At 39.2% G+C, this 13,250-nt stretch overlaps 1 protein-coding gene across 3 annotated transcripts in view; it reads right to left on the reverse strand.

The window, feature by feature from the left end:
* Nucleotides 1-13,250, reverse strand: part of LOC121319376 (disks large-associated protein 4-like) — a 108,100-nt gene that overhangs the window by 74,709 nt on the left and 20,141 nt on the right. For all 3 annotated transcript variants that reach the window (XM_041256758.1, XM_041256759.1, XM_041256761.1), the window contains exon 2: nucleotides 8,969-9,038. The gene's annotated coding sequence lies outside the window, so the exon portion shown is untranslated. The remainder of the gene's footprint in view (nucleotides 1-8,968; nucleotides 9,039-13,250) is intronic.

Below are 13,250 nucleotides of genomic sequence, written 5' to 3' on the forward strand. Positions count from 1 at the left end.
TGGTGCGATAGGGAATCAAGCATTAGACCCAGCCCTCAGCTGTTCCTCAGCTAGACTATATGGTTCTTTTTTTTTTTTTTTTTAGAGAGGATTGGAAGTTTATCCTCAGAGAGACTGTGATTTCCAGACATCAAAATTTGCAACGCTGTCTGTGATTCTGACACGCTGCATATGATGTCAAGCTGGCAGAATGAGTGGAAGGAATGAAGGGATCTGGAGGGTGTATTAATATGGATTTCTTCGTGATGCACCCTGTCAGGCCACATGAAGGAGCGGCTAAGCACAGCCACCCAGACTAATCTAAAGTCAACAGAGGCCACAGACCACTCACCCAACATGAAGATAAATCAAGTTGACTTTAACGTGTTTGCTAAATCTTCATTTTTCAGCCAGTAGGAAGAGATTAAACAGTCTTGTGCAACAGGCAGTGACAGTTCGTAAAGCACACATCGGTCACATGAAGTAACGGGGTAAAAGCTCCAAAAATAAGTGACTGAGACAAATGTACACTGCATGTTGAAATGAACACAACAGTAATGTATTTCATTCTAACTTAAACAGCAACTATTTCAGACCTGTTCTTAGTGATTCTTTTAAGGTTATTTACAATCCCCAATGATGTTATAAAGCATGAGATTTTCCTAGAGAAAGAGAGATTAATACAATTAATCCTTGGTATACAGAATACCATTTCATAAATGACGTCCCTCCCTACTTGTCTGCCGTGCATTGCCTCTCCAGCTGGGTTGTAACTCGTAAAATCACACTGGCTTGTTGGAGGCGCTTTCGTCTTGCCCCAGATGCTGGACTACAGAGCTGTAGACAGAGTGATGTAATCCACACCAGCACTCCCAACGTTTGCACAAGACAACCCTGCAGGCCGCGCACATGTCTCAGTCTTGTATAAAGAAACAATGTCCCCCGGAACAATAAACACAACAACAGCAATCAATATAATAGAGAGCAGCACAATCAAAGAAGAATTAACAAGAAAAAAACACTTTGCTGTACTTTTAACACTGTCTATCCAAGTTACTGGGACCTGTCTGCCCACAACACCCTGGTGTGGGACATGTATAGTCTTTGGTTCCCTTGATGCCATTGTTTGCTTAAGCATCGATGCAGATCAACCCAACAATGCTGAACTGTAATGGTGCTGGCTACTTTCCACATGAAACTGTACACGTCCGCCGTGCCAACAGCATCGCGTGTGAATGATTTGAGAAGCATGGCATCTGCAATCCCTGGTTCTCAATCCAATTGAGATTGTGTGGGAAGAGCTTGGACGGCGTCCTCACAACCCTCTGCCTTCCTCTCGGCACCAATTGAGACAGACAGCACTGGGATGTTGTAATAAAGCAAAAAGCCTGGCTCAGTAAACAAATAAAACTTATGCAGACGCAAACACTGTTTTTAATAAATTGCCCTCTCCCAGGAGATATGCAAAGGGCTCCTATTAAAGTACCAAAAAAAAGCCAGGCTGGATGAGCAAGCTACAACAAAACAAAATCATTTAAATCAAATATAAAACACATCCAATTAAATTAGAAGTGTACCCAACAGAACAAGGTGAAGGCTGGACAGCCTGCAAAATCTTTAGTCTTATTAAGCAGCTTAAGTAGAAGACCTCTGGACTGCAAGCAGGGATCTGGGTTCAATTATACAAACCAAGATTAGGTCGTCCCAGAAATATCATTAGTAGACATGGTGTGACAGACTAATAGAAAAAGCTCATTGAAATACATTTAAAAAAAAGATAAGAACCAGAAAACTCTTGGCATCCAATGTGGAGTGACATTGGTGTTGGCTGCCCTTTATGGTTTAAAGGTTAGAATTCTAGCACAGGCTTTGAACAATGAATTGCTGAAAGGTTGATGTCACTGTCTGGATACAAACCTGGAAATATAGTGTTTTGTAAATGTACTGCTTTGAAACAGCACTGTGATGTCAGTTATCATCCAGATTTACTATGGCATATGCTTTTGATCCTGTGAACCATTTGACTATTTATTTACAAATATCTCTAGGTACTGTCATACTGTATGCATGGGCGTTGTTGTGTGGTGCCCTTTCGTGAAGTTAAAAGCTCTGTAACCACACATGCAGAGGAGCCTGGCTCTTTTGCATAGCAGTTAAGATGTTTCTGGTGTGCATGGTCTCCTGTTTATGCCCAGCCTCCACTGTTTATCTAAATCCTGTTTTGATTAGTTATGATTTAATTATACTTTAATAAATCTATCAAGTCCAATAGCTAGCATACATCATTATTGGTGTCTAAACAATTGTTCCTCATTTAGGTACATTTTTTAAAAGATCCTCTTTACTATGAGGTATGGTTTCCAAGCAACAAATATTATATAAGTGGGCCCAAATAATGCTTAAAAAAGAAGAAGACTTTACACAAGCAAGAGCTTTATAAATACATTTCAAGTGTTACTGTGTAATGTGAGATCACAGAGATCCAACGGGAAAAGCATGGGAGAGAGCCTCAGCTTTGAGGATTTACCCTGTGGAAATGCAGACCTGCTTGGGGGGTGGGGCCTCTTTGGAAATGAGCATGCGTTTTAAAAGAGCAGCACTGTATATACTGTACATGTTCTCAGATTAATAGAATAAAGGTCAGATGCATGCATAATACAGGATGTAATCTTGTGTTTTTAAATGCATGGACAAACAAATAGAAATTAAAAGAAAGGGATTAGAGACTGGTTAAGTTTGGAGTTTGGGGTTTGTTTTTAAATATTTTACAAGCCGCTACAAATTACAAATCATCTACGTCTCTCTCCTGTCCTCACTATTCCACTGGTATTCTTCCCTGCCCTTTCTTGACTCAGCAGTTCACACCACTCCCCTCTCTCTCATCCTCCCCCCTGCTCTCCTGTTGGCTTGGTGCCCACTTGCTGTTGTTGAGATCTTGGTAATGCCAGTCCAGCGCAGCCCTCAGCCAGGCTCAGCCAGCAGACCAGTAAACTGTTTCCTACAGACTCCCCTCTCAGTGAGATACTGTGACCTCTCTCTCTCTCTCTCTCTCTCTCTCTCTCTCTCTCTCTCTCTCTCTCTCTCTCTCTCTCTCTCTCTCTCTCTCTCTTTCTCACACCCAAAATACATTTTTAGCCGCTGAGTAACCCTGGCTAAACTCCAAGCAGGGGGGTGTATGTATTTAGAAAATAAAGAAAATGTTGTTTTTTTTTTGTAACTACATTGCTTCAGAGACTAAAGACTTAGACAGAAGAGGGGGATTTGTTTATTTTTACATATATAGTATATAAAGTTTATATATTTACAGCTATAGCCAATGGTTTTACATCACTCACACATTTTGCTTCATAAAGTCGAATGAAACCTTGTGAATAACGTTATGTTAACATATTGTATTATGTACCATTTTGTAGTTTTCCATATACTGTACTTAACGAAAAAGTGACAAACTTTTTTAAATGCGACAATCTAACAATAAGTTAACTTAATATTATTCAGCTGGTTTCATTTGACTTCATGAAGCAAAATTAGTTAATTCTATAGGGTGTTGCAAAACTTTTGACTTTTGCCCATAGCTGTAATGCTATTTCCATTAATATGGTATACTAACCTGCAGGACATGTATATAAGGGACAGAGCATGTGAGACTAGGTTTAATTGGAGACGTAATCAATCGTTAAAACAAAATCTCATAATTTCCCTCGTTTAATTCTGATCATTAAACACTGCACAATGCTGCTGATCTGCTGCTAAAGTGGGAAGGATTCAGGTTTCCTAGTAACAGGGTTTATTTGTTCTAAGTCTAATGTAGTGGAGAGTAAATCTCAGCATTAATATTCACTTCTTCTTTAATTTTTTTATCTGTGTATATCTATACTGAGTCGCCAACACACTTTTAAACCTACCATATTGCACCGAATATTCAACTCTTTAGCTATTTCTGACATATTGTCTGTTCAAAAGCAAGCAAAGTCCATATTATCTGTTCAAAACGAAGCAAATTTCACCTGCCAATAGCTTAGATTTCAATGTTCAAGCAACTTTTCTAAAGGTCATACAAGAAATGATGAAATGCATGAACAAGGGAGTGAGGGAGAGAAAGGGGGAGAGGGTGTGGATAAGTTGGGAGGAAGAGGAAAGGAGAGAAGTGGGTGGAGGGGAGTGAAATGGCAGCCCAGAGCTCCAGTGATTCAATGAGAGCTGCTTTTTCTGGACTTGGAATTCAACATCTCTGTGTCAGATGTGATAGACACCAGAGTGGAACACATTGAGGAAGCTGCATACACACGAACAGTAGTTTACACAACAAACCAGTCTGGTGATTACAGCCCTCCATCGTCTACCTGCAGATACAATACTGGATTTATTTATTTACACCCTGTCTTACTGTTTACAGATCACATTACATTAATATACAGCCAGCTCTCGCTCTCTCTTCCTCAATCTGTCTCTCTGTCCTTCCATACCAATTTGTCTAATTTCATCTGTGCTGTGGCAGACGTCCAAACGTAATAGTTAACTAATATGGAGTGGTCTGTTTATCAAATTATTTTTTTTTCATTTTGGAGTTCTCCTTGGCTATAGTGCTGCTTGCTGTTTTTGAATGGTCTCTTCTATATACCTATGGTGTTAACAACACACACATGTGGGATAGGAGAGTAATTTACAGGTAGCTCACTGTGGACACAGTGATTGCTTGTTGATTATCCAGTGGCTCCAGAATCAATGAAGCTAAGCAGGTTGTATATTTTAGTGAAATTCTTGTTGCTTTAGAATATTGCTTTCCCGTGGTGTGGTTCTCTCATAACCAAGAATTTTAAACAGAGAGAACAACACTGCATTTACTGCATAAAGGGTAAAGTGACAAGGTTTAAGGTCTGATTACAGTCAGGCAATCTTGACTGCTTCAGAAAACAGCTGTCAAGTGAGCTAGGGGTTGGCTTGCTGAAAACTCAACTTATTAAATTCTATTTAAGCAACAGTGACGGGAGGCAAGCCCAAGACACCATGATCCAAAGTCAGGTACTTTCAACAAAAAAAAGAGACATTTGAGGCTCATGAAGCAGAAAGGAAGGCTTAAAAAGAAATACAAGGGGGTATGGTATATAGCCTGAATTCATCTGTGACTCAAACGACACACACACCACTCTCCAGCACTTAGTCATAAAGCTGTGCACTTAAATTAAAATGAAAGTATGTTCCAAGGACTGCAGTGTGCTAAATTAACATGCAGTGCTTTTCTCCTCATGTTTTCAAGCTGTTTTGTATTATTTAGTAATGCTACTAGAAACAAAGTTTATTTATTTTCAATAAACCTAGGGCTACTTTCTTTTTCATTTATGTAGCTGAATATTATTTTAATTTAATGGAATGCTGTTTTGCAGCCTGTCTTGTTTTTCACTGAATTGCCATCAGGCTGCCATTGTTTTTATACTGAGGCCTGATTCGTAGAAGGAGGAAGTGATACACTTGACTCGAAACGTGTTGCACAGGTAAAATTCTACAGTGAGGTACAGAGAGATACATATAGTTTGGGGCTCTGTTGCACTGTAGCTACTATTCTACGATATGCAACCTAATACTTGGAAGCTAAAGGTCTGCAAAGGCAGGAAAATACAAATATTAAAAGTCATTTTACCAGCGGCTAGCTACAGGGGTGTGTTTGTCTTTGTGTGTGCGTTTTCCAAAAACCTGAGCTGAAAATGGGCCACCATTTAAAACAGAACTACAGTCCCACTGCATCTCAGCTATCAGATAATTGCATGCTCTGATATATATATATAGGTTACTGGCTTGAAGTAGAGCAGATCCCTTAGCTCCTAGCTCCCCGGAGCCACATAAACTTCACATACAGTACAGCCAGCCAGCTACAGCTCCCAACTGTCCCTGATTGAGAGCAATGTTCAGGACCTGAATTCATGCCACGCTAAAAAAATATGCACGCACACACATGCACGCACGCACGAGCGTGCCCGCACACACACACACACACACACACACACACACATGCACGCACGCGCACACACACACACACACACACACACACACACACACACACACACACGCGCACCCGCGCGCACACACACACGCACACACACACACACACACACACACACACACACACACACACGCACACACACACACACACACACGCACACACACCCTGCTGTCCAGGGTTCTGAACCAGCTGGGCAATGGATACAGGGCAGCGATTTAATCTTCTGGGAACTAAAATGAATGGATTAAACTCTGTAGCACAGAATGGTTTAAACCTGCTTTTGTGGCAGTACACTTCTGCCTGACACACACATACCTCTACTCCCAGCACCTGGATTTCTATTTCACTAGTTCATGTGCTGCATGTAAACATGTTCAAACCACCTCATTGCGCAGTGGATCGGAACCCCATCGGTCTGTTCTGCCACATCAGCACACGGCAAGAGTTGCAGTGAAAACATGGACTAGAGTTTTATCCACTGGAACTGGATTCCCTGCACAACTGCTGAAGGTTCTTTTTTCAATCTTCAAGGGCTCTATCCTATCAACTTTTTAGGTGTTTTGGGATATTATTCATTCTGGCAATAAATAGTCATTATGTATAAACATAATTATGCAGGTGTCATTAACACACATCTGCATGCCCCAACAATCAGTGATCAATTTTGCACTAGCAAAGGATTTTGTGGAGGCTGTTTACTAGATTTGTCTACAGTCAAACTCCACTTCCAGTTTAAAGGTAGCTTGAATTCCAACACCACATGCTTTCTCTATCCTTGAGTTTTTCATGTCAGTCTGTCAACTAATGAGACATATCACAACAACTGCCTGGTAATGAATATAATCTGCAGGCTCTGCTCACTTAGGGGAAGAAACAGCCATGTAAACAGATGGTGTTTTTGTTATGCTTATAACATTTTACAGAGAATATCTACAGAACAGATACAGAAACATTTCAAATATGCCCTGTACACAGACCAGCCTGTTGGTTGAGATCTGCAAAACCTGTACAATATCTCATCACTTTGGGAATGGATTCTCTATGTGGCCAGTGCAGCTACCCTGTTGTATCTCTGAAGGAGTTGTGGAAACCAGGACTGGATTTCTCAGTCTATCTCATGGACAAATTGAAAGCATCGACCGAAGCTCACCAAAAGTGTCAAATCATCTGACATTTAATCTGTTTTAATAGAAAATAAAGTATCTCCCCTGGCAGATTAGACTAAGCTCCAATTTACCCCAGATCAACCCTCGTCCCACTGGTCATACAGACAGCCTCGCTGCCTCCAAGCCTGGCACACACAGACCGTGTGGCAAAATTAAAAGGACAGGACTGAGAGGGTTTAAAAGCTTTGCCTGGGATTTGTTTCCAATCTGCCCTCAACAGATTAAAGCATGTTAATGTAATATCTACACAGACTGAGCACAAGCAAGCAGTGCAGCTGGCAGAGCGCCCTCTGTGGCTGATACCAGTACCACATTCTCCCTGTTATTCAATACAAGTGATTCAGCAGTCCAAAAAACAGCAGAGTCCAGTAGATCGGGCTGTGACTTTTTCTTTCTTGAAGGTTTTTTTTTAATGCTGGACAATGATTTCTCTACTATAGCGTCGGTGGTCAGGATGAGCAGATACAAAGTTACTGTGTGTTGTTGTTATGCATTGTGCTGATCCTTTGCCAATGAAGGTAGCATGAAAAGTCTTTCTAGAAACAGCACATGGCCTCTTTAGATTATTTAGGAATAAAATATTCCAGATAGAGGGATCCTGAAAAAAACAGAATAAAAAACACCAAGAATCGCTAGAAATGTCTCAGGATGAGAAGGATGCTTAAACAACAAAAAAAAATAAAAATAAAATGTAATTTTGCTCTTTTTACTTTTTTTTTGCCACACCGACAAGCACAAGCCAACAAAGATCATCCAAACTGGTCTGCATTGTCAGGTGCTGAGCAGGGCAAAGATACACAAAGCAGAACTCTGTTTTATGATGAATCTGTGTGTGTGTGTGTGTGTGTGTGTGTGTGTGTGTGTGTGTGTGTGTGTGTGTGTGTGTCATAGTGACAAAGCCATGTGCAAACCAATTTTGCCACGCGGTTTAATCAAGGGTGAGATTTCTACCATATTTTTCAATAGTTTCACAAACTTGTCCTGTCTGAGTGCTCACCAAACCCACATGGGTCTCAACAGCCAGGAGACTATGTTGCAAGGAGAGATCTGTTCCGTGCAACATGATGTCCCGGCTCAGCTCAACGGGCAGTGAACCTCTGTAAACCCCTGTGACGGGTTAAAATGTACTGAGATTAAAATATAAACCATGCAGCAAAAAAACAGATCAATAAGCAGAACACGGCAACCAACACTCTGTGGTTTATGAGATGTGCATTGAGATCAGCAGAATATCACTCTTGAAAAGGCTTTTTTTTATTCAAAGTGCTTTTATGCAGATTCTTTTTTTTTGTCTTGTAACTGGCTGTAGTGCTGACATTTTCAAAAGAGGTGCAATGACTCTACAGCATAATAAAAGCCTTACAGACTGGATATATTTCATCAGTCCTTCAAGCGATGAACTTTTGATTGGAGTAGGACAGCTTCACCCAACAGTCTCTGGTAGCACACAAACTGTTTAACAGAAGTGTACCTAATGCAGTAAATAATGGGCACAATACTTATCAAACCTGTCACAGTTCCAATGGGCTCAGCTAACACTGACAAAAGTCTCCAGAATCTTAAATCACTGCACCAAGTAGCAACCAAATTCCCAGTGCTTCAAGCGGTGCAAAATTTCCAACAGCAATCAACCACAAATCCCAGGATCCTTTTTTCACAGAACTCCGATGTTCTTTAAAGGGAGGGGAGGGGGGGCATGTAGACAGGGGATGCTGGGAATTGTAGTCTCTGCCACCAGCAAGGAGTACATCCAAGGTTGGAATGTCCTTGAAGGAAAGAAGCCACTAGAACACAGCAGAAATGAAGAAAGAACAAGAACACTTACCCGGCTGTTAGTGTGACAAGGTAATCCGTCTTCAGAAAGAGTGCACAGTAATCCCTAAACACAGGCTCCCCTGTAACACAAGAAACCAAGGAATTAACGCTCTAGAACTGGCATGAACAGAGACCCTTTCAAAGCTTACACAAGGAGAAACCAATGCAAAACTAGGCAAACAAAATTTACCAGGTATTTTTCTCATCTCGTAAAATAAATAAATAAATAAATAATAATAATGGTGCAGTTTATATTTTTGGAATAATATATGAGCAGAAATAATAACGCATTGCCAGCCAATATTTATTCACTCTGGCAATCAAATGTGTTTATTCGATTAATGGTACAGTTTTACCACACGCCTTTCTGGTACACATGAGCTGAAAAATGATTGTACTAGCTGCTGGGATGCTAGAACGGGTATGAATGCAAAGGTACTTGTAGTTAGCAACAGCATAACCCTTCAGCACTACAAGGGTAGGGAGCAAGGGTTACTGTTTACACAGTGGAGCTCTCCTGCTGCTTGGGTGCTGAAATGTAGATATTTAAGCTATAAAAAAGGGGGTTTTCATTGAAACTACTCTTTGTCTCTTATTTAGAAGCGAAATACTTGCTAAAACTAAAACCCAATTTTTTTTAAAGGTATTATTGTGGGGTTATACTTTTTTCAAAATTTTATTTTTTTTTTACATTTGGTGTCAAATGTCTCTGTTCCAAAATCCCTGAGCCAAACGCCGGACGGATATTCAAGTTTTGGGCATCAGGAACATAAATCCATTCTCTAAATTCCCCTATTCTCTGGGTGTATGTATAAAATCTCCTATCTGCTATGCAAGTTTATTTATCCACAGTTGAATGCTGAATATAGTGTTGTGAAAGATTCAGAGTCAGAAATCAGATGTTTACCACAAACAGCAGGTTTAATTAGGAATTCATTCATTTATTAATTCATTACAGGGAGAAACGGAGGAAACATATTTTCATATTGTCACTGCTGACTTGGCTAGACACATGTAATTAAATGACGGTGACAATGTAAAATTATCATCCACAAATATGAAACAATCCAAAGGACTCGATTAAGAGATACTCAAATAAATTAAAATTAAAAAGCTATCATCTACAGCTATGGCCAACAGTTTTGCATCACTCTATAGAATTAACAAATTTAGTTGAATAAAGTTGAATGAAACCTGCTGAATACATTAACTTATTGAATTATATACCGCTTTGTAGTTTTCCATATACTTAACAAAAAACTGACAAAAATGGAAAAATTTAACATGAAATACTATGCTACTATTATGGCTTCTGGTACACTTTTGCAATCTCAATTAGTAGTTTCTTTGATCACATGATGTTAAATAAAACTTTTTTTTCTTTTTTTTTAAATTATGTCTAATCAGTCTAGGTGATGCAAAACTTTTGGCCAGAGCTGTATGTTAGATCTATGGTGTTCACTATTATTATACTGTAATAAGAGCTGCATGTTAGATCAATGGTGTTCACTATTATTATACTGTAATAAGAGCTGCATGTTAGATCAATGGTGTTCACTATTATTATACTGTAATAAGAGCTGCATGTTAGCTCTATGGTGTTCACTATTATTATACTGTAATAAGAGCTGCATGTTAGATCAATGGTGTTCACTATTATTATACTGTAATAAGAGCTGCATGTTAGATCAATGGTGTTCACTATTATTATACTGTAATAAGAGCTGCATGTTAAATCTGTGGTGTTCACTATTATTATACTGTAATAAGAGCTGCATGTTAGCTCTATGGTGTTCACTATTATTATACTGTAATAAGAGCTGCATGTTAGATCAATGGTGTTCACTATTATTATACTGTAATAAGAGCTGCATGTTAGATCAATGGTGTTCACTATTATTATACTGTAATAAGAGCTGCATGTTAGATCTATGGTGTTCACTATTATTATACTGTAATAAGAGCTGCATGTTAAATCTGTGGTGTTCACTATTATTATACTGTAATAAGAGCTGCATGTTAGCTCTATGGTGTTCACTATTATTATACTGTAATAAGAGCTGCATGTTAGATCAATGGTGTTCACTATTATTATACTGTAATAAGAGCTGCATGTTAGATCAATGGTGTTCACTATTATTATACTGTAATAAGAGCTGCATGTTAGATCTATGGTGTTCACTATTATTATACTGTAATGAGTGGTCAAGTCCTGTGTTTGATGTCAGTGGAAGTGTACACTCCATGTTTGCCCCTCATTTGGGGAAGGTTTTTTTTTTCTTAGGGGGCGAGAGGTAAGTTCTCCTTCTAGCCCGGTGTGTGCTGTGCTCCCTTTGCTGGCTGTATAACCCCAGTCATGCTTAGGTTAAGTTCTATACAGTTTATTAAACAGACTTCTCAAACCACAAAGAGAGTGAGTGTGTCACAGTGAAGTGCACTACCTTAATCTACAGTGCATAGAAAAGGGCAAGGGATTTATTAAGGCTTATATCATTTAAAAACAGAAACAACCCCACACTTTCTTTCTGCAAGTGGTTTTCTTGACACACACACAAACACACAAGGATATGCACTGAACTGAAGGGAGATAATAGTTCTTCATTCAAATTGTCCAGCAAAAATAGTAACAAACACAAATAGCATCTTTACTTCCTACAGTATCTTTGGTATTCACATCATTGTTAATTTAATGTATTTGAATCCCTAAAAGGAATGAGGTCAACTGAACATTGCGACCTGATTTGCATATTTCTGTACAGTGCAAACTAGCTGAAACATAAAAAAAAAAAACAACCATGCCTATATTTAATATTCCCTGGCTCTTTGCAAATCACTTGCAAACATGGTGGCCATTCTGCAATACTGGTAGATACTGTACCATTCTACATCTGGCTTTGTGTATGATCAGGGATCGATTAGTAATGTTGCTCAGGTCAATCTAGCATAACCAGGCATAAAAAAACAACATTTCAGCTGCAGGCACTTTAAAGTAAAGCAAGGATTTCTTTCAGTATAAATGCAAACGGAATAAACAGTTAATTGAATAGTTGTTGTAATGCATTCAGTGTCGTCACAAGGACCCAAGAAAGTGAATCTAGACAACAAGGTGACTAAATCAGTTTTATAAAAATATAAGCTTTCAAGACATCATTGGTCATCGGGTGGATGAGAAGAAACTGTGCTAATGTTCACATGTTGCGATACAAATTCAATAGAGTTCAGATGCTTTAGGGCAACCTTGTGTTCCTCTAGTCCAGACTAATCATGGCGATTGTATATGTCCTGCAATGTACACATGTGCTCTCAATACAGTACAAGCCTTCAGTATCCAATGTTGTCACTTCCTGTATTCTCACAGTCACTGGTGTTGCTTGCCCACTGCATCGTTACTCTTTCTACTTGAGCTACTTTCACTTAACTTAGCCTACATAAGCAGAGATGGGAGTGCTGTGGTGTGCTAAAGATCCGCTCCTGTGGGTGAGTCAACAAGCCTGGCTCCTGGCTCCCTCCATTATTAAACATGCTCTGCTCAGTCCATGCAAAGATACATGGCTCGGTGTGTGTGTGTGTGTGTGTGTGTGTGTGTGTGTGTGTGTGTGTGTGTGTGTGTGTGTGTGTGTGTTTGTATCCTGTGGGATTACGTGTGTGTGTGTGTTCAAGGAATCTGTGCAAATGCAGACTAGCCTGCCCACTAAACACATTCCCTCCGTCTAGCTACAGCACGTCACATATAGTTCTGTGTTTCAGTGTGTGTGTGCGAGCGCATTTGAGAGCATGTATTTATATATGCATGTGTATGTGTTTGTGTACAGAATCAAATAGCTCTGTATCTATATCTCTATATGTAAGTGTTAGTGTAGATAGATAGATTGTAGAAAGATAGATAAATGGATAGCTAGATAGATTTAAATATCCCTGTAAATTTGATATTTTGAATTAAACTGGTCACCCATTTGTGTTTTTTTGCACTGAATGTATACATTTTTTCAATTGTGCAGCTTCACACTACATTATTACAATATAGCGTGGGTTCATATTTTATTCATCAATGTCAAGAAAGGACAAATCAGCATTTTAGCACTAATGTGAGAGCTGACTGGAATACTGTACTTTTAATAAAAGCAATGGCTTTTTCAATTGCTTTAATCTGCAGGTCTTGTTCTGCAAATATGCACAAAAAACATTAATATCAAACCCCATTAGCACACTGAAAAAGTAAATGATATAGAAGTTAAGTTCTGAGTCTTCAATGTGTAGTGAGAATTACCCATAAATGAGTTGGAGGGATAATG

This window comes from Polyodon spathula, chromosome 8 (assembly GCF_017654505.1).
Source record: "Polyodon spathula isolate WHYD16114869_AA chromosome 8, ASM1765450v1, whole genome shotgun sequence".
NCBI classification, from domain to species: domain Eukaryota; kingdom Metazoa; phylum Chordata; class Actinopteri; order Acipenseriformes; family Polyodontidae; genus Polyodon; species Polyodon spathula.